General features: G+C 43.1%; 1 pseudogene; it reads left to right on the top strand.

The window, feature by feature from the left end:
• Positions 1–18,925: 18,925 nt before the first annotated feature.
• On the top strand, positions 18,926–19,666 carry LOC148119420 (large ribosomal subunit protein uL16-like; annotated as a pseudogene).
• Positions 19,667–21,169: the final 1,503 nt, after the last annotated feature.

Genomic DNA, 21,169 nt, shown 5'->3' with positions numbered 1-21,169 from the left:
AACTGTGTGACTCACCGTGTCACGTTGCAGCTTACATGACGAGATCTTTCTCTGCTTCCTTTCCCTCCTTCCGTCCTTCCCTCCCTCCCTCTCTCCATCCCTCCCTCCCTCCTTCCTTTTTTCCTTCCTTCCCTCCTTCCCTTGTTTTGTCCCTCCTTCCCTCCCTCCTTTCTTTCCTTCCCTCCTTTTTTCTTTCTCTTAAATTTTATTTTATTTAATTTGCAGGGAGGGAGGTTACAAGGGCAGAGGGTGGATATGAAGGAATGGGGAGATCAATGGGATGGAGATGCATGATGTGAAAGACACAAAGAATAGATAAAAAAGCAAGCTTTTACAAAAGAAAATGCCTGTGGCCACGACTGCTGTTCATTGACTAAGGGTTGAAAGTTGGTGGCCTCAGGCTATCTCCCAACAACTCTGCTGAATACATATCATCCGTGTTCAACTTAAGTACACACAAGTGATGCTTGCCCAAGATTAATCAGCAAATGACAGAGTAGGACATGCACTCACTAGACCCTGATTCTAAACGCTGTACTGTTGCTCAAGTGTCCCTCTGGCTGCACAAGCACAGTGGAACAAGAAGACTGTGCGCTTAGGAGTCACAAAACTTACCCAGGAACCCCAAGGACATGGGTGTGCCCTCCAGGGAAACCTGGGTTGGTAGCTCTCAGGGAATCTCAGTGCTCTCATCCCTGAGACGGAAATAACCATAGTCATGCCTGCTGCTCCCGCCACATGGCCATGCTGTGGGGATCGCAGGAACAAGAGTGTGTGAGGGTGCTTTCCAAATTGCCAAGAACACACAAATACGAGCTATTATTATTTCCATCTGGGCTTGTCTGGGACAACTTCAATGAGGGCATTATAAATGATTGATAAGACTTTATGTGGTCTTGATGATTTAAGGGAGAACAAGTCTCAAGTCAAAAGACTCAAATTCTGCTTATGGAATGTTGGTTGCAGGATCCCAGACACAGGGCTTTGGGTGAACAAATGAGGGTTGGGCCCACATCCAAAGTCTCAGTCAGCTTAACTTTTTAAATTTCAGGGTTAGGAAACGTTCTTAAATGTTGATTGCTATCTAGTTGCTTATTCGGTATAACAAAGAAAATAAATAATAGTAAATAGTCATTTGAATCTAATGTTTTTGAATATCAGCACTGCAAATAGGCGTTGTCCGAAGCATTCCATGTATTTGTGTCACTTAATCCTTACAGCATTCCAGCAAGACTAAAATAGATATGGGCAGCATGACCTTTGCCATCTCTTAAATAAAGAAAATAAAGGCCAGGAACATTAGGAAGCTTTTCTATGGTCACATTGCCGGTAAGTGGGACAGCTTGGATTTGAACCCATATTTCTGATCCGAGAAGGAGAAACAAGAAAGGATGGAAAGAGAGTCAGAGAAGGAAGACAAGAAGGCAGGACTTCTGAAGCTTGAGGGAAGGAACTAGAAAAGGACAAATAATCTCCAAACGAAACGTGTCCCTGTAGACCCGTGCAGTCTCTACCCCTGGCGATGGGAATACAAACAGGATGCTGTGGAATTGCAGAGGAGAGATGAAAACAAGGCTAGGGAGGTCTCCTGGCAGAGGTGGTGCGCAGGTGTGCCTGAGACAACCAACAGGAGCTAGGCAGTGGCGGAGTCGGGGCGGAGACGTGACTACAGTGCAGAAGACCGCACGGGATGGGAGACACGGCAGGGGTACTATAAATTGGTGTAGGGCACCACTGAGAGACCAAGACCCCTGCGTGAGAATGGAAGGGAGGGAGAGTTCGTGATTCTCAGCATAGCTATCTTTGTAAGTTAGAGGACTTCTTTTGACCAGAGTGAGGCTGGCAGTTTTGACAGGGGAGTAAGGCAGGGGATAAGAACAGTGGCCCTCTACACAGACAGCTGGAGAGCTACTAAGGAAGCCAAGCTGTGGTTAGAAGATGTTCTTAGACGTGCTTAGTAAGGGTTGGTTTGAGGTGGGTTGGGGAGTGCCTGAGATGTCTGTCTTGGTCCCTGATTTTATTTTTTATTCAGTGTCTGCAGAGACTGAGGTGTCCTCCAGAGACAGAGAGCACTGGGAATGCGGTGCTTCTCAGTCATGGATATGTCCAATAGCAGAGAGAGAAAACCTGGGAAGCAACCGGGGCTAGAAGCACTGATTTGCATTTTAAAGAAATAATTGAATGACTACTGTAGGGAGCAGTGGGGCTAGGGAACAGACTTGGAAGTCGGAAGGGCAGGCTATATCAGCCGCAGTATCTAACAATGTCCAGGCATGGCAGGCTTGAGAAAACAATCTGTCTTCTGCCATGATCTGTGTCTGTGCTGGGCTCCCCTGCTCACGATCACTTAGGAACCGAAATTGTCAAGGCTTGTCTTCATACTGAGTAGGAATGTTCCTTGTTCAGTGGGTAGAGGAGAAAGAAAGGTGCCCAGGGGTCACATATCCCTTCTCTGACTCTTTCCTTCAGAAATGTCGTGGGTAGCTCCAGTATATACTATCAACTATAATCCTATGCTGTAATTCAGCTAATAGACAACAAAGCAAGTTAGAGTAAAATAATGTTATTTTTTTTACATTGTTAGTAAATGGAAGGCAAGAGAGAAAAAAAAATCAAAACAAGCAAGCAAACAAACAAACAAAAAAACCAATCAAATTCACTCCTGCATTACTCTCAGGTCACACCTTCAATGTGTTGCCATATTAAAAATGGTCTCTTTGGGGCCAGAGAGATGGTTCAGTGGTTAAGAGTATTTGCTGTTCTTGCAGAAGATGTGAGTTTGGTTCCCAGCATCCACATCAAATGTTCCATAGCTGCCTGTATCCCCAGCTCCTGGGCACCCAATACCTTCTTCTGGACTCTGGGTATCTGCATGTATATGCACACAAACTCGCAAATAAAATCTAAATACATCGTAAAGATGAGTTTAAGTTGAATTCTCACATCTTTTTGTTTTTTTAGGGTAGATCAATCTATTACAGTATAAATCTTTTTTTTTTCTATTCCACATTGTGATTTGGGAAACAGTCATCCTAGAACCCTAGTGTTTTGGGGAAAAAAAGGTCTATTGGTTCTGTCGGTTCCTTGTATAATGTGTTCAACAAAGACTCTCAGGGAAACTCTTTAGTCACAGTTGAGGTTGGTGGACACTCTGTTACCAGGATCCCAACATGGAACACACACAATCAATCCTCCAGCCTAGAAGGAGAGCACATCACAGTTCTCCACAAACCACTAGACAGGATTCATCATAGCCACACTGCCCTCAAAGAGTTTCATCCATTGAGTGGCAGGTTTTGGTTCTGTTTGTTTACTTTTTAATCTCTCTCTTTGAAGGAAAGGTACTGTCTGTGATACTTGCCAAACTAGGCATTCCTTCTATGAGTTTTAGTTCATTCATTTGTAAAGAAAAACCCAAAGTAATATCTGATCTGTTACAGAAAGGTGGCCTTTGAGGTCAGCAAAGAACAGAGATCACAAGAGTATCAGGAATAGGACACGGGGATGGCAGTAAGGAGGCCGAACAGTCAGGTCCTCTCATAGCTCAACTGACAGCCATGAACCTGTGGGTTTGATGTTTATGAAGCTCAGTCAAGACTGGGATCATGAACAGGAAACAGACAACTCAGAAAATCACCTCCAACTGTGAACTGAAACAAGACTCCTCTCCAGTGGTGAGGATTCCCCTTCCTGAGGCTGAAACTGAACCACCTACCTCCCAAGATCAACCTTGAAACACATCTAAGTTTTGATCTAAGTGATGATTTTATGACAATAGTCATTTAAGATTCTTCTGATGAGAATTCTCTGTTTAAATTTGTAGCCCATTTTTAAATTGGATTATTTTGTATTTTGATGTCTAGTTTCTTGAGTTCTTTATATATTTTGGAGAACAACCTTCTGTCAGGTGTGGGGTGAAGATATTTTTCTATTATGTAGGCTGTTGTTTTGTCTTATTTACCATGTCCTTTGCCTTACAGAAGCTTTTCAGTTTCAAGAGGTTCCATTTATTGATTGCTGTTCTCAGTGTCTATTATTTAGGAAGTGGTCTCCTGTGCCAATGTGTTCAAGGGTACTTCCCTCTTTCTCTTCTATTGGGTCCAAGGTACCTGGATTTATGCTGAGGTCCTTGATCCACTTAGACTTCAGTTTTGTGCATGACAATAGATCTGAATCTATTTGAGATCTTCTATATGTTGACATCCAATTATGCCAGCATCATGTGTTAAAGATGCTTTCCTTTTTCCATTGTACCATTTTGACTTCTTTGTCAAAAATCAGGTGTAAATAGGTGTGTATGTTAATATCAGGTCTTCTGTTTGATTCTGTTGGTCCATGTTTCTGTTTGAATGCCAATACCAAGCTTTTTTTTTTTAAATTACTATTAGTTCTATAGTAGAGCTTGAAGTCAGAGATGGTGATGCCTCTGGAAGTTCCTTTATTGTACAGAATTGTTTTAGCTATTCTGAATTTTTTGTTTTTCCATATGAACCTGAGCATTATTCTTTAAAGGTCTGTGAATAATTGTGTTGAGATTTGGATGGGGATTGCAATGAATCTATATATTTCTTTTGGTAAGTTTGCATTTTTATTATGTTGAGCATGGGAGATCTTTTCATTTTCTGATATCTTCTTCAATGTTTTTCTTTAGAGACTTTAAGTTCTAACCCTGGTGAATGAGCTAGTTTGTTGGAGCACATTCCCTGTGGGGATGTCATGCTAAGCCTTAATGCAGTGGGGAGGGGCTTGGTCTTGCCCTAACTTAATGTGCCAGACTTTGTTGACTCCCACGGGAGCCCTTACCCCTAAGGAGAAGAGGATAGGAGGTGGACTGGGGGAGGGAGGCAAAACGGGGAATGAGGAAGCGTGGGAGGGAGAACTGTGGTTGGAATGTAAAATGAAATTAAAAACAAATTAAAAAAATAAAGAGAACAACCTTTATCAATTGCTTCTCCCTTTAGCCTTGCTAACTGGATTATTATTTAAACAACGACCAGGAGCTTCAGACCCCAAATCTTCTACCTGTGATTGTAACTCAAAATTCATACAGATACTGAAGCACATTTTTCTATCTCTGTGTCTTTACATTATAATTTATTCATTTTCCTTTCAAGATTTCTCTCCTCTCTCTCTCTCTCTCTCTCTCTCTCTCTCTCTCTCTCTCTCTGTGTGTGTGTGTGTGTGTGTGTGTGTGTGAGTGATAAAAGCCTGCACGTTGGAAAGAAAGGTCTTTCCATTTTCCTACCGAGCATCCTCCTTCATTAAGCTCTTTAGTTTCCCCAAGAAAAAGTTGAGGCCCCAGGACGACTTCAGTGTGAGGCTTGGCTGTGGTTAATGTCTGTTTATGATATGAGGAGGGTGATAACTGCATATTAATGAGCTTCACAAAGGAGCCACAGAGAAGGCTGTAAAACCCAGTGGTGACAGCAATAAAACTAGAACTCTGGGGAGGAGTGAACAGCAGCCGTAGGGAGCAACACGCCCTCCACCCCACACCTGCGATACTGACACTTGCGGGAGACTGTAGATCTGCTCAAAGGGGAAGAAGCTCACAGAAAGCAGCATTTGACAGAGGAGTCTTGACGGTGAAAGGGGAAAAAATGCTGAGGTTGCAAAACCACCCCTTGCATGAGGGAGTTGAGAAGGATGTAGTTAGTATGACTTAAGCTTACACGTCTCTGCTCATCATTGAAGGAAGTCAGGGCAGGAACTCAAACAGGGCAGGAACCTGGAGGCAGAAGCTGATGCAGAGGCCATAGAAGAGTGCTTATTGGCTTGCTCTTCATGGCTTGCTCAGCCTGATTTCTTAGAGAACCCAGGTCCACCAGACCAGGGGTAGAACTTCCCATAATGGGCTGGGCCCTCCCTCATCAATTATTAATTAAGAAAACACCTTACAGCTGGATCTTGTAGAGACATTTTCTCAACTGAGGGCCTCCTCCTTTCATATAACCCTACCTTGTGTCTAGTTGACATAAAACGATCCAGCACCACTCAGAAGTTGCATCTGCCCTTCGTTGAGCTGCAACCGCTTCTAACAACTCGTTTGCAGCAGCAAGCGGAGTGGCTCCAAGACTGAACCCCAGTCATCATCAAGCAGGTCCGCAAGCTGACAACTTGGGGAAACAGCAAACAAAGATCTAAGCACCCATTGCAGTAAAGGGGAGACCAGATAGCTCTACTAAGACACATCAACAATAACCCAACCCCAGAGACTGTGAAGGAATATGGGGGCTTTGGAAATTGGATGTAATGCATTTTACATGATGATATGGATATTACTACAACCTATAGGGGAAGAGATTAGCATGCAGTGGCTTAGGTAAAACTACAAGTAAGCCCCTAATTAAATGACTTTCTTAAATAAGCTTCCTTGGTCATGGCGTCTCTTCACAGCAATAGAATAGTTTAACAGGTATGTTTGTAGTAATGGCTCATTGTTGATTTCCTTATTGTGCACTTTTTAATTTTTATTCCATTAATTTATTAGTTCAATTTCTTAGAATTTTGCTTAAATGAAATCATGCAGATTGCACTCTTTAAAAATGCACTTGTCTCGGGGCTGGAGAGATGGCTCAGTGGTTAAGAGTACTGACTGCTCTTCCAGAGGACCTGGGTTCAATTCCCAGCACCCACATGGCAGCTCACAACTGTCTGAAGATCCAGTTGCAGGGGGTCTGACACCTTCACACCAATGCACATAAAAAATAAAGTTAAATAAACCATAAAAAAATAAATAAAAATGCACTTGTCTCCTTTCACTCAAGTGTAAGACTCAGAAATGTTGTGGCATATGTCAATTACCCATCAGTTTTAATTATGGAGCAGCAGTCTGATTGTGGATCGGTCACAGTCTATTATTACCCATTCTCCTGTTGCTCACTCAGATGGTTAGCATTAACTGTCAATGTGATACAACTAATACATAGTAATGCAGGAGGAAAAAGAGGCCACACTACAAAAAGGCTGAAGGAAGTTTTGGGGGTGACGGGTTTGCTCATTATCATAGTTAGAGTGTTGATTTCATGGGTGTACACATATGTCGAAACTTATCAGCTCATGTACTTACATATGTGCAGTTTATTGTGTGTCCATAATACTTCAGTAAAGATCTTGCATAAAAAATTAAATACAGGCTAATGTCATGGAATTTCAAGAAAAAAAAAAACACCAAAGGCCACCAAGAACTACAGTTCCGTGGTTAAAGTTGCCCGGAAATTCTTAAGTGGAATTGGGAGTCTAACTCTGCCTCTGCCTCTTGTTGGCTTCTCTGAGTTTTAAGTTTATCCTTCATATCCTGGGAGTGGTGATTTTTTTTCTCTCAGCTACCTACCTCAGGGCAACTGTCGTACAGGTCTGAAAGGCCAATACTTTACAGACTCCGGCACAGCACACCAGTGTGAACTCTCGGGAGAGTGATCGCACACCATCTGCCTGATGCACATATGTCACGCCAGCTCAAGTCCTAATAGACCGCATATAAAATGTAATTAATTGTACAAGTTACTGGAATAGCACTGAAATCTGGTATTCAGGGTATGACACACCCTAAACACATAACAGATTTTGGAATAAATCAGTTTCAGCCCAAGCCAGAATGCAGGAAACCAACACATGCCTTCACACTTTGCCAACCAAGTGAGACCCACCCTAATACGGAAGGAGTCCAGGGCTTGGGGATGCAGCCTGTATTCAGCCTTTTTGTGTGAACTGCTGGTGGATCTTACAGGGGAAACAAACCCCACAAGATGGCCAGTCCTGGGATGCAGAGAGGTTCTCTCCATTTAGAGTCCAGCTTATTTGGGAATCAAAGGCTTTCCTATTTGTCTCACATAGTGGTAAGGCAGAATAAATCTTACTCATTTAACAACGGTTACAGGTGACACATGGAGAAATAGGTGACTATGATTCATATCTCTCTATTTCCTCCTCACCGTGGACATTTTCATCTGTTTGACCATAACCCTGAGGTGTCTTAACATCATAATCTGGATTCATTTTAAATGACTGAGTCTCATCCCCTAAAATTCTCCAGGGTCCTTGAAAATGTGGCGCCCACTGTTTGAGTCTTTGTGGAATTGGGAGCTGAGTAGGCAGGGCTGTAATTCATGTGGCAGAGAGACAGTCAACATTCCCCGAATGGGTCAGGCTTAAGAGGAACACTTGGGAAACAGAGCTGCCACTCTCAAGAGACAGTTCCGATGGAGAAAGGGAGGGGATGGGGAAGTGTGGGTGTCAGATGAGGAGAGAAGCAGAACCTGAGAAAAATGTGGGGTGAAATCAGAATGGGACAGCCTCTGCTGTTGATAGTGCATAATATGTTAGAAAACAAACCCAAGACAAGAACCACAAATGTCACGTGGGCATAGATCTTTTTTAAATCTTGTGGCGAGACTCAGAGGTATATGTGTCTCAGCATGGGTGTGGTGGTACGAGGGTCTGGGAACAATATCCAGGGCTGTTCCTCACTTTCCATGGTATTTGTCACGCATATTCCAGGCTGCCTGGCCTCTGATCTTCCAGGCATTCTCCTGTCCCTGCCTCCTGTCTCACTGTAGGAGCACTGGGATTGCTGATACATGCTCCTGTATCTGGCCTTGTGCGTTTGTGTGTGTGTGTGTGTGTGTGTGTGTGAGAGAGAGAGAGAGAGAGAGAGAGAGAGAGAGAGAGAGATACACAGAGAGAGACAGAGACAGAGAGAATGCATGTGTATGTGTGTGTATGGTGCCACACCAGGGAAGACAACCCTGACTTGTATAAAAAGTAAATCAAGCAAGCCACAGAGAGCAAGTCACTAAGCAGCACTCCTCCATGGCCTCGACCTCAGTTCCTGACTCTGTGTTCCCGCCCTGCTTGAGTTACTGTCCTGACTTCTTCAGGTAAAAGGTCTAAGCCCACTTCCAGGTTTGAAAACCTACAAAAATCCACCAATCTCAGCACAGAAAACTACCAATCCCTAAGCACAAAATCCCACCAATCCTTGAGCATGAAATCCCACCAATACTTGAGCTTGAACTTCCACCAATCTCTGAGCTCAAAAGAGTTTGGGTTTGACTTGAAATCTCCCCAATCCCCACCCTGGAAAATTCCTCTCCCAAGGAGCCCTATATAGGCCTGTCTCTTGCTCAGTTCCCTGCTGTTTCTTGTCTGAACAGAGGCAGCCAACTTCTTGGGCCTCTTCCAATAAATCTCTTGTGTGAAGTTTGTTATGCAGTGTGACTTTATGATACTCCTTGGCTCTTGACTGCCAAGATGGTCTTCTCTTCAAAGTTGCCACACCTCCACTGGGAAAAGCTTTCCTCTTATAACTAGAATACTTCCACTTCCCTTCATGATGAGCTATGAGCTGTAAGTCAAAACACACCGTTTTCTTCTCATGTTGCTTTTGGCCATGATGTTTTATCTCAGCAACAGAAAGCCAACTAGAAGACAGGGGAAACAACAGGATATTCCAAAGGGAGGCGAAACATTTCATCCTGCAGGGAAGTTTGTTAAACTCATAAAATAAACAACTCAATTGCTTCAAGAAAACCCCGAAACCGACAAGATTCACTAGACCCCCTCTTCCTCCCCAGGCAGTAACCACTGTTGAGAGATACTCTCTGACAAGCTGATCTACCTCAAAGTGTCTCAGGTCAGCTGAGGTGTCTGCAAGAAGCTCAGACTAACAGGGTGCCTAGAAAGGGCGCTTCCCAACCTGCTGGGCAGCTGAAGGTTGAGCAGGGTACTCCAGGTTTCTGTCTCTCATAGCTTGTCATCCATGTTGTAGTTTTGATGACGCAGCTGTGTTCCAGTTGTTTTGCTCCCATGGGGAACAGTTCGCCCACACTTCTGTAAGTAACCCCAATAAAACTTATGGTTCAGCAAATGGGGTTGTAGTGGGATGCTTAGTCTGTTGTCACTTCCTGACGTGGACGGAGCAGACATTTGTTCATGGCTCCCCAGGGATAGTGCCACACAGTAACTCCGTGGGACACGTGGCAGATGTAAAGTATCATGGGAGTCATTGGTTAATCACATTCTTCCTTCCGACACAGCCAAGTTCACATAGTAAGAAAAAGTGGAAAATACTTTTCTGTGTGGAATTGAAACTGCCTGCCATTTTGAACCGTACCATGGCTTTGGGTGAAGCCTCTCCAGGTCTTAATAGGAGTCACACCACAGGTTTTTGTGGTGTCCACCAGATCCTTTCTCACTAGTCCTGAAATTAAATCTACTAACAGAATACAATTCTTTAGTGTTAAGGCCTTGTATCCCAATAATGAAAATGCACCAATGCCAAGATCCATCTGGGGAGACCAACTGCTTTGCCCTGAATGGCACGTCTTTAGTGGCATCCCTCACTCCAACCAAAGCTCAAGCAAGGACCATCTAGAAAAAGAAGCAAAAAGATTATAAAAGCCAGAGGGTGGGAGGGGCGCTGTGAAATGCTGTCTTCTGGTCGTTGTGTGGCTATCACACTCACAGACTCAGAGCAGGCACGTTCACCTGTATAAGACCATACAAGATCAAACCATCCAGAATCCCGGGATAGGAAAAGTTCCACCCAGGTCCCAGCCCTACTGAGGAGCTAATGGAAGCTGACAGCTATGGCAGGGAGACTCACCCTTCTCTGAGTCTGTGGCCTGCATCCACTCGTGTGCCTATAGGCAACGCTAACTGAACTTAATAGGCGATTAAAAATTTTTCAGTCAGCTCAGGGGGTACAAGAAGTTTATACAATGTGTGTGCGTGGAGGACCTTATTTGACAAAAATAATTTCAAACATTGCTTCCTATGCACATTTACAAAAGCATATAAAGAAGTTCTCCCGTGGACTTTGGAGGGGGCTGGCACTGAAACTTCCTCTGCTTGGCTGTGATCTGCCTAAGTGCCTACAATTCACTGCATTTATATATCTGGTGGTGGGAGGGTGGAAGAATGGATAGTGGTACATTGTTTTCTCTGTTCTATGTGTTTTCCAAGCTTCATCTTACTTAAAGCTTCCTGCCCAAATTTCCTACCTGTTGAGTCCATATCTACTTCTTCCTTCTGGCTTGGGTTTAAGAGCAGCCCTCTGAGAGACTTTCTGGGGCCTTCAAAGAAAGGACTTGACCTAGGACGCGGGATTTTCTGAGACAACAGGCATCTTCGGTGGGGTGTTGGAGCACTGATCCTGGTGATGAGCTGTGCCAGGCTGTGCGAAAAGCTGCTCACAAGCAGCTCATGTGGAAACCATCAGTTCTGGTCTCACTCATTAGCTTATTCGAAGGCAGCCAAGTCTGGGGACCAAGGCTTCTAGAGCCAGGAACAGAGGCACCAAACATTCCAAGCCAGTCAGGAGTACACATGGGGAGCCCCACTCACTTAAAGATTTTTCATACTGTCTGTCTTAGAGTTTCTATTGCTGCAACAAAACATCATGATCAAGGTTTCTGGGGAGGACAGAGTTTATTTGGATTACACTTTAGCATTGCTCTTCATCACTGAAGGTAGTCATGACAGGACCTCAAACAGGACAGGAGCTGATGCAGAGGCCATGGAGGAGTGTTGCTTACTGGCTTGCTTCTCATGACTTGCTCAGCCCACTTCCTTGTAGAACCCAGGACTGTCTGCCCAGGGATGGCGCTACACATCACGGTGTAGGCTCTCCCCCATTGATCACTAATTGAGAAAATACAGCTGCATCTCATGGAGGCATTTCCTCCACTGAGGCGCCTTCCTATCTGGTGATGTTGAAAATTTCTTTAAGTGTTTCTTGGTCATTTGAGTTTTCTCTAATGATAATTTTTGTCTTACAGTGATGGCGCACACCTTTAGTTCTAGGACTTTGGAGGCAGAGGCAGGTGGATTTCTGAGCTCAAGGCCAGCCTGGTCTACAGAGTCAGTTCTATGACAGACAGGGCTATACAGAGAAACCCTGTCTTGAAAAACAAAAAAAAAGTCTATTTAGATCTGTTCCTCAATTTTAAGTTGGAATAATTGGCTTTCTGATATCTAGTTTCTTCATTTCTTTATATATTTTGGATAGTATTCCTCTATCAGGTATGGTAAAAAAAAAAATCTTTTTCCGTTCTGTAGGCTGCCACTTTGTCCAATTGGTGGTGCCCTTTGCCTTGCACAAGCTGTCCATTTCCATGATGTCCCGTTTGTTATGCATCGATCTTAGTGCCGGCACTGCTGGTGTACTGCTCAGGAAGCTGTCCCCTGTGCCAATGAGTTCAAAGCTCCCCGTCACTTTCTCTTCTATTGAACTCAGTGAATCTGGCTTTAATGTTGAGGTTTTGGATCAAGGAGACTTGAGTCTTGTGCAGGGTGATAGATATGGATCTATTTGTATTCTTCTACTTTCAGACATCCAGTTATGCCAGCACCATTTTTTTGAAGATGTTGTCGTTTTTCCAGTATGTATTTTCTGGACACTTTATCAAAAATCAGCTGTCCATATGTGGTGGATTTATATCTGGGTCTTCAATTTGATTTCATTGATCAATGCGTCTGTTTTTATGCCAGTATTGTGCAGTTGTTACTACTATAGATCTGTAGTACAACTTGAAATTGGGAATGGTGAGACCTCCAGTAGTTATTTTATTGTTCAAGATTCTTTTAGTTATCCTGGGAAAGAATGACATCTTGAAATTTGTGGGAAACTGGATGGATCAAGAGAACATATTATTGAGTAAGGTAACCCAGACCCAGAAAGACAAATATAATATGTATTCACTCTTAAGTGGCTTTTAGACAAAAAGTAAAGAAAAATCCAGCCTAAAATTTACAACCCCAGAGAACCTAGACAACAAAGAGGACCCTAAGAGAAACATGCATGGATCTAAACTACATGGGAAGTAGAAAAGGACAAGATCTTCTGAGTAAATTGGGAGCGTGGGGATCATGGGAGAGGGTAGAAGGGGCAGGGAAGGGAGGGAAGCAGAGATAAGTATATAGCTCAATCTACCCCCCCACACACACACAAAATGAAAAACAATTGTGTTGGAATTTTGATTGAGATTGTATTGACTGTAGTTTTTTTTTGGTAATTACTATGTTAATGATACTGATCCATGAGCATGGGCTATCATTTTATCTTTTAAGATCTTCTTCAGTTTCTTTCTTCGAAGATTTGTAATGCAAGACTTTCACTCACTTGGTTGAGTTATCCCAAGATATTCTATTATTTAAGGCTATTGTGAAAGATGTTATTTTCATGATTTCTTTCTCAGTTCATTTTCCATTTGTATATAGGAAGGCTACTGATTTATGTGAGTTAATTTTATATTCAGCCATTCAGCTACTTAACTGAAAGTGTTTATCAGCTGTAGGAGTTTCCAAGTAGAATGTCTGGGGTCATTTGTGTAATTAGAAGCTTAACCTAAAAATTACCAGTGGCATTTTAAACTAGATTTTAAGCATTACCATATGTATGTATATGTATATATATATATTTAATTTTTATTTTCATATTCATTACTGCTGTGTTTGTAAATGTAGTTGGCTTTCATAGGAGACTTGTTAGTGCAGAACTGAGTCATAACCCTGTGTGATATCATGTGTCCTTGTCTTTCCCTTGAACTAACATGAAATTCTTAATGTTTTAGACACAAAGCAAAAAAAAAAAAAGCCAGCCTACAATTTACAACCCCAGTAATATCTCAAGCACCCTTGGAGTTCTGACAGCACACCTGGATAGGATAGAAAGTTTCTCACTGTCTTAACTCTACCAGAGCCATGATTTCAGTGCAATTATTTTATATGGTGCCTGCATTTGTGCCCTTAGAACTCAGCATGGAATCTCACACTGGTGTCGAGGCTGTTTGAAGAGATCTGATCCATGATGCTGGCTTCAGTATCAGTCAGGGTTCTACAGAGGAATATAACTGAGAGAATAAATGAATGTGTGTGTGTGATTTATTAGAACAATCTCCAGGCTGTGTTCTGAGTAGTCCAACGTTATCTGTCTCTGGATGAAAAGATATCCAGTAACATATGAAGCTGGAGGTCTCAGCAGTACCAGTCTAGTCCTAGAGTCCCAGAGCATCCCACAGAATGGCTTGTTTTCAGTCTACTCTAGAATCCTGAAGAAGCAGGTTCTAACGCCAGTGAAGGAACGCCTCAGCAGGACAGGTGAACTTGCCAGCAAGAATGAGGGCAAGCCAAACCTTTTTTCTTCTCTGTCTTATGAGGGCTGCTACCTGGGGGTGTGATCCAGATTTGGAGTGGATCTTCCTATCTCAAATGATCAAATCAAGAAAATCTCTCACAGGTGTGGCCAGCTGCTTTGGTTCTAGTCTATTCCAGATGTAGTCAAGTCGACAACCAAGCTTAGTCAGCCCTGCTTCCTCACCTATTCCCAGCACCGCTGTCTGTTCTGATAATGGTTGGACTCTTCTCTCTCAGTCCCTCTGATCTCTTCCTACCAGACCACACAAGCTGCTATATTCAGAAGTCTTCCTAGAAGCCAGGCCTGCAGCAGTGATCTTCATTCAGGAGGAAGAATTGTAAGACCAAGAGCATTTGGTAGCGCACACGTAGGGCACCGACCTTCCTTAGGGTGCCGTGTGACAGCTGAAAACTGCCAAGCAAATGTTGGATTGAAAACCCATCTAGACAGAATGTCTTTTTAATCATAGTTTTATTGATGTGCAATTGACCAACGAAAAGTTGTATGGACTTAGTGTATGAAATTTGATGTGTCATCTTCCTTCCCCAACACACAGACACAGACACATACACACATCAACACACACTGACACACATAAACACAACCACAAGGAAGGCTTCAGAGATAACAGATGCCTGTCGAGGGTGGCAGCACAAGTGAATAGGTCTAGCACTGTTTTTCTCTCGAGCCATCATCCCCTGTAGCCCAAGTTTACCTTGAACTTGATGCAGAGCAGATGACCTTGAACATCGACTTTTGAGTACTGGGGTTGCAAACGTGTGCCCAGGCTCAGTTTCGTGCCATTCCAGTGATCAAGTTCCAGGCTTTGTGCATTCTAGGCTGGCACTCTGCCAACAGGTGACATCCCCAGCCCAACACCTGTCTTTATAAACATGGCAGAGCACAAAGGATGACAGAGTCTAGAACTCTCCTTTCAGCGTTAAAGTTGTGGTGACCCCCGGTTCCCTTTTACGAAGCACATTTTATTTCCTGTGTGTCTTCATCTGGGGAGCACTTAGGGAGACCCTATCCACTCCTAATATTCCCAAGAGAGCTCTGTTAGTGGGAGAAGTGGGGTGGAGGTTGTGCCTTTGGATCTTGGCTCCCACACTTCTTCTGCCGCTGAACAGCTTTGTGGCCCTGAGGAAGGCATAGAAATCATTTCCCTAAGATCTCAGGCATGTATGTTAAGCACAGTAGCTGCTCCAGTTCCCTGGCTCCCACGTTATTAAGCCAAAGTTCATCACCACCATGATGGGGACTCAGCCCTCATCAGCTTAAATAGGCTAATCTGCTCCACTCCCAAAGATCAGCATTTGCCAACCACATTCTTAGTCAATCACTAAATCCAAAGCCACAGCATTGTTTACTGAAGTCTTGTCTCCTGATATAAAAATCTTACAGTAAGGTTGCTCTAATGGCATCGAGCTGTTCCCGGACTAAAGGTGAACTGTTTAGCTTGGCCTTCAGTGCCTCCTCATCTTGTTGCCACCCACGTCACTTCTCACCGCTGTGAGCCTTATCGCCACTCTCAGATGTGATAGCATTATTTCCGTTTCTCTGTCTCACGATTTTTTGCGTATGTTGTTCCCCTAGTCTGGAATTTATTCCCTTCTCATCCTTTTTGCCAAGTCATTTGCTTACTGATTTCTTTCTTTTATCAACTGAAGTTCCTCCTCTAGGTCCACCGTCTCCAAGTACAGCTTGCTGCACTCTTCCCATTACAGGTCCTCGTGGACATCTATGCTTTTATTACCTGGAAGTTCTTGATGCCTTTTTTTTTGGGGGGGGGTAAGCCTTTACTGATTAGTAACTTTTTTTTCCTCCCTAGACTATATGTTGCTTAAAGCCAAGGGCAGTATCTGTTTAGATTTTTCCTTGTGGGGCTGAGTAATTTGCCCATTCCCTAGGAAATATAGGTCAAAAGAATCAAAGGAAAGATGGATGGGTGATGCCGAACAATAAGGGGCCCTGAGCCTTCCAGTGTTTTCAAGTTCGCTTTCTGATTTTTGTTTTCATTCTCTTGCATTCTCGTCCTCCCTTCCCTTGCCTCCATGCCCCTTGCATTCTGGTTACATCAAACAACATGGGATTATGAGGATGCTGGATTTAGAACCTCTGCTGCTGCTACCTTGCTGAAAAGAAGTTTTATTAAGTTGTGTCAGTTGGTTGACCCTAGTGTCGCAATGAAATGATTGTAGTGTGTTTCAGATGATTAGCGATGAATGCGGAAGCTTTGGTTTAGAACACTGGACACCCAGAAAATGTACTGGCTCTATGCAAACGCTGTCCATACCACCACGAAGAGGGTTGGTCATACTCTCCGCAACCTCAGACCAGAACTAGAAACAAAGAGTAGATAAGATGGTGATTCGAGTTTTGTTAGGTATGATAGAAGAATTCTGTGATCAGCATGCGAGACAGAGAAGAAAGCTGGCTCAGCAAGAGTTCATAAAGTCCTCATCGCTGGTTACAATGAGGAGGTGGCATTTAGTAATGTAACATTTAAAACCGCTTGTCGCCTCCTGCATTCCTCCTGTGAGGTAACTTCCTTACAAACCAGTATCTGAGACGTCAAAAACTGCGGCTTGGAAATCAAGACAAATCAGTAACTTAAGAGTTGAAGTAAAGGGGGTTCCTCCTCCTAAATTTCATGTTGTGCTTAGGTGGAAAGGAGAGGTGGCCTCTGGGGAGTCAGGAACCAGTGGATAATCAACATCCTCCAATGCTCTCCTTCTTTTTTCTTTTATGAATTAAATAAAAAATGTTCATTGTCATAAAGTCATTGTATATAGTGGTGCATACGATCGTGCAAGTATATCATGTTCTTTGGCCATGTTCACTGATAGCCCTCCACTCCCTCTTCCTTCTTTCCTCCTTCAACATAGTCTTGTTTCTATTTTCATGTCGCATATGTGAATATATCATTGTGTATATAAATATATTCATCTGTTATATATAAAATCTAGGATTCACCCTTGAGAAAACATGCAATATTTGTCTTAGAGTGGGACTACAGTGGGAGACAATCTTTGCTAGCTATACATCTGGCAGAGGATTAATATCTAAAGTACATAAAGAACTCAAAAGAGAACTTCCTCGAATTCCAAACAATCCAATCCCCTGCTTCCTTTTAACCTACAGAAACTGAATTCTGCTAGAGTCTATCTCCAGGGACCGTTAATTCTGTTTGCTAAGGTCTTGGCGCCACCTAGTGGTCATATGCCACGTTTTGCTTCTAATGAACGACATGGGCTGGAGTGCCCTGGAGTGTGGGGGCTCTTTTCAGAACAGCTTTCTATGTGCATTGCCCTGAAGACTGAGATATACAGTTTTGTAGTTTCTTTTATTCTCGATTTCTGGTTTTACTCCACTACAATCTGATAAGATACAAGATATTATTTTGATTTTTTTAGAGACTTGTTGGAACTGGAGAGCTTGTTCAGTGGTTAAGAGGGCATACTGTTCTTCCAGAGGATCGGAATTCTGTTCCCAGCAACCACGCCAGGTGGTTAACAGACATCTGTGACTCAGGCTGTAAAAGGCTCCCAAACCTCTTGATTCCATAGACATCAGTGCTCGTGTGCACATATACACACAAAATTAAGAATAATTAAAAGTTAATAAATCTAAATAATTTAAGTCTTGATTTATAACCTAATTTGCGATCGAGAGAGAGAGAGAGAGACAGAGACAGAGACAGAGACAGAGACAGAGAGGATAGGTGGGGTCAGGGAGATGCCAAGTAGTTGCCAAAAGGACACAGACACCAGAGCCTTACCAGTAGGCCACAGCTTCATGACAATACACAGATTGATAGAAATGGATTAACTTAAGATGTAAGAGTTAGCTAATAAGAAGCCTGAGCTAATAGGCCAAGCAGTGTTGTAACTAATACAGCTTCTGTGTGATTATTTGGGTCTGGGCAGCCGGGAAATGAAAGAGCAGTCTCCTGCTACAGTGTTTCACTTCTTTCGCTCACCATTTTAGTCATCATTAATAAACTACCACAGGACAGAGTTATCAGTTCCAATAATTTTCCATCAAGTTTTGACATCATTAATAAACAGAGTTATCATCATTTTTAATCATCCTTACTTATTAACCCCATAACCCAAATTTTATGAATCTAGAGGCAAATGGCAGTCTGTTCTCAGGCTGGTAGCTCTTGTGGCTACAAGGACACTAGGCCAAAACAAAACCTCCAAGCCAGCCCAGGCACAGTGCCATGCTCAAAACACTGTATTATTAACTTTTAATGGTGCGAGTGACCAAAACAATCCTCAGGCCAAAACTGCTGCAGTTAGTATTTAAATTCTGGCATAATATAATGTTTGTATTTTATATTTTTATAGAATTTGTCTATATGTCTAATCCTGACATTCTGCTATTCTCTGGGCATATGACACCACAGTTTTTCTGCATGTGCTAACTTTTCTAAGAAAGGGAGGTCCTGACATCTCATTCTTTCATCGTATTTCTACTCCATGCTTTGCTCACCAGTCTCTATGTATGGCAGAGGTAACTTCAGCTAATATAACTGTGTTGTTGTATTGCCATGTAATTGAGTGCATAGTGGGAAGAGGCTTGCAGTCTGAACTGTGGCCAGCTGCACTAGCCTACTGAACCTTGCTGACTTTTCTGAGTTTATTTTGTTCTGAATATCTTGTTCCTGTATAAGTATAGGAACAGATGTTTTGAGAATGTCTCATAGCCCCATAAAGAGACCTCTGACTTCTTTATGTGTGTCAAAACCTCCAAGGCTCTCTTTTCCTCCAGCATGCTACCGATGATCCTTTTGTCATCATGGGTCTCCGCCCCGCCCGGTGTTACCGGTATTGTAAAAACAAGCCGTACCCAAAGTCTCGCTTCTGCCGAGGTGTCCCTGATGCTAAAATCCGCATCTTTGACTTGGGGCCGAAGAAGGCAAAAGTTGATGAATTCCCACTTTGTGGCCACATGGTGTCAGATGAATACGAACAACTCTCTTCCAAAGCTCTGGAGGCTGCCCGTATTTGTGCCAACAAGTACATGGTAAAGAGTTGTGGCAAGGATGGCTTTCATATTCGAGTGAGGCTTCACCCTTTTCATGTCATCTGAATCAACAAGATGTTGTCCTGTGCTGGGGCTGACAGGCTCCAGACAGGTATACGTGGTGCCTTTGGGAAGCCCCAGGGCACAGTGGCCAGGGTTCATATTGGCCAGGTCATCATGTCCATCCGCACTAAGCTGCAGAATAAGGAACATGTGATTGAGGCTCTTCGTAGAGCCAAGTTCAAGTTCCCTGGCCGCCAGAAGATTCACATCTCAAAGAAATGGGGCTTTACTAAGTTTAATGCAGATGAATTTGAAAACATGGTTGCTGAGAAGCGGCTGATTCCTGATGGCTGTGGGGTCAAATATATTACTAATCGTGGTCCCCTGGACAAGTGGCGAGTCCTACACTCCTGAGGGCTTTCTCGGTGCTCTCCTATACCCTACCAAATCATGTTCAGTAATAAATCTCACATCCAGCCTGAAAAAAAAAAACCTCCAAGGCATAAGGACAATCTTCAAGTAGATAAGCATATCTCCCTAAAAGTGGAGAGGTAGTATGCTTAGGACTTTCCTTAGGAAGCTTGGAAGCAGTGCAGTACTCCTGGGAGAAGGCATAAGTGATTTATAAGAATTTTTCCATCAATCTGATCTCCCCAAATTGTACAAATATTAAAAGTCACCCAAATAAGCAACAGGTAGAGATGAGAACCAACGGTGGTAGACTGGCCATCCTGTGGCCCAGCTGCACTGGATCTTTGTCAAACAGCTGTGATAACCTTATGACTTCTGCCATTCCCATCAGAAACAGCTGTGCCAAAAGAAGGATCCGGGGGAAATGAAAAAGGGAAGGCAGCAGATGGGTGTTAGGAAGAGGAAACTGGAGTGAGGGATAAAAACAATCACTACAAGCAAACCTACATGTCGTGGTCCCACATTGGGGTGACATCTGTCAGGATCCAGTCTCAATGGGGTTCACACGTTCCAGGGTAGGGGTGTGTGGATTAGAAATATTAGATAGAAGGAACAGAGATTCGAAAGAAAAGGAACAGAGAGGCAGAATAGAACTGGGAAAGCAATCAGTGAATGCTGAATTTACCTGCATTTATTTTCCACATGCTCATATACCCCAATCCTAAGGGTGGGGGAAGGCAAAAGACTGTTTTAACATGACAAAAAGAACAGAGAAATTGCCTGCTTCAATACCTGAAGCATCAAGCAACTATATTCTGAGTTAAGCATTCTATTGTTTAGGCAAGACATGCAGTAACCATGCCTTAGACCAAGCATCCTGTAGGCTGTCACTCCCTGGGTCAAACCTCCTATCATATCCTTGAAAGAACAGGAGCAGGCTTGAATTCTTTGACCTTTGGTCAAGGCGAAATGGTTCCACCTCTGTGGTCCATCTTAATATCCAAAACATCAAGTAACCACACCCTAGGTCAAGATATCTTATTTGTAGCCTTACCTGAAGTCAGACCTCTCCTCAATAACATTGAATGAGCAAGAGTAGGCTTAAACTCTCTGACCTTCCCTCAACGTGAAGTGGACCCCTTCTGTGGGCCCCTATACTTAAGTAAGAAGGGAAACAAAAACTTATAAACTTCTTTGAAAAAATAATTATAGAAGTCTACAGAAATAACAATAGACAAAAGAATACCATCATTACCAAAGACTCAATAGTTTGGAGCATCCCTTTCTCGCTAAGCCAGGAATCACTCCAGACTACCTTCACCTTTGTCACTTATGAGCCAGGCAGATATGCCTTCCCTCCCTCCCTCCTTCCTCCCTCCCTCCAGAAACTCTCCAGTTTGCATACCTTGGGGTGAAAGCCTCATTGAGTGTGCTGGGGTATGGAGGAGGCAAATACAACCCTGAGATCTGTAGCAGTGTTTTTCAACCTTTTTAACTCTTTAATTTAACCCTTTAATATACCTTATCATGTTGTGGTGACTCACAACCATTGCTACTTCATAACTGTAATTTTGCTACCATTCA

Source organism: Myodes glareolus, chromosome 17 (assembly GCF_982192425.1).
Source record: "Myodes glareolus chromosome 17, mMyoGla1.1, whole genome shotgun sequence".
NCBI lineage: Eukaryota > Metazoa > Chordata > Mammalia > Rodentia > Cricetidae > Myodes > Myodes glareolus.
Note: the sequence above shows the minus strand (reverse complement) of the source record. Positions and strands in the feature narration are given on the sequence as shown.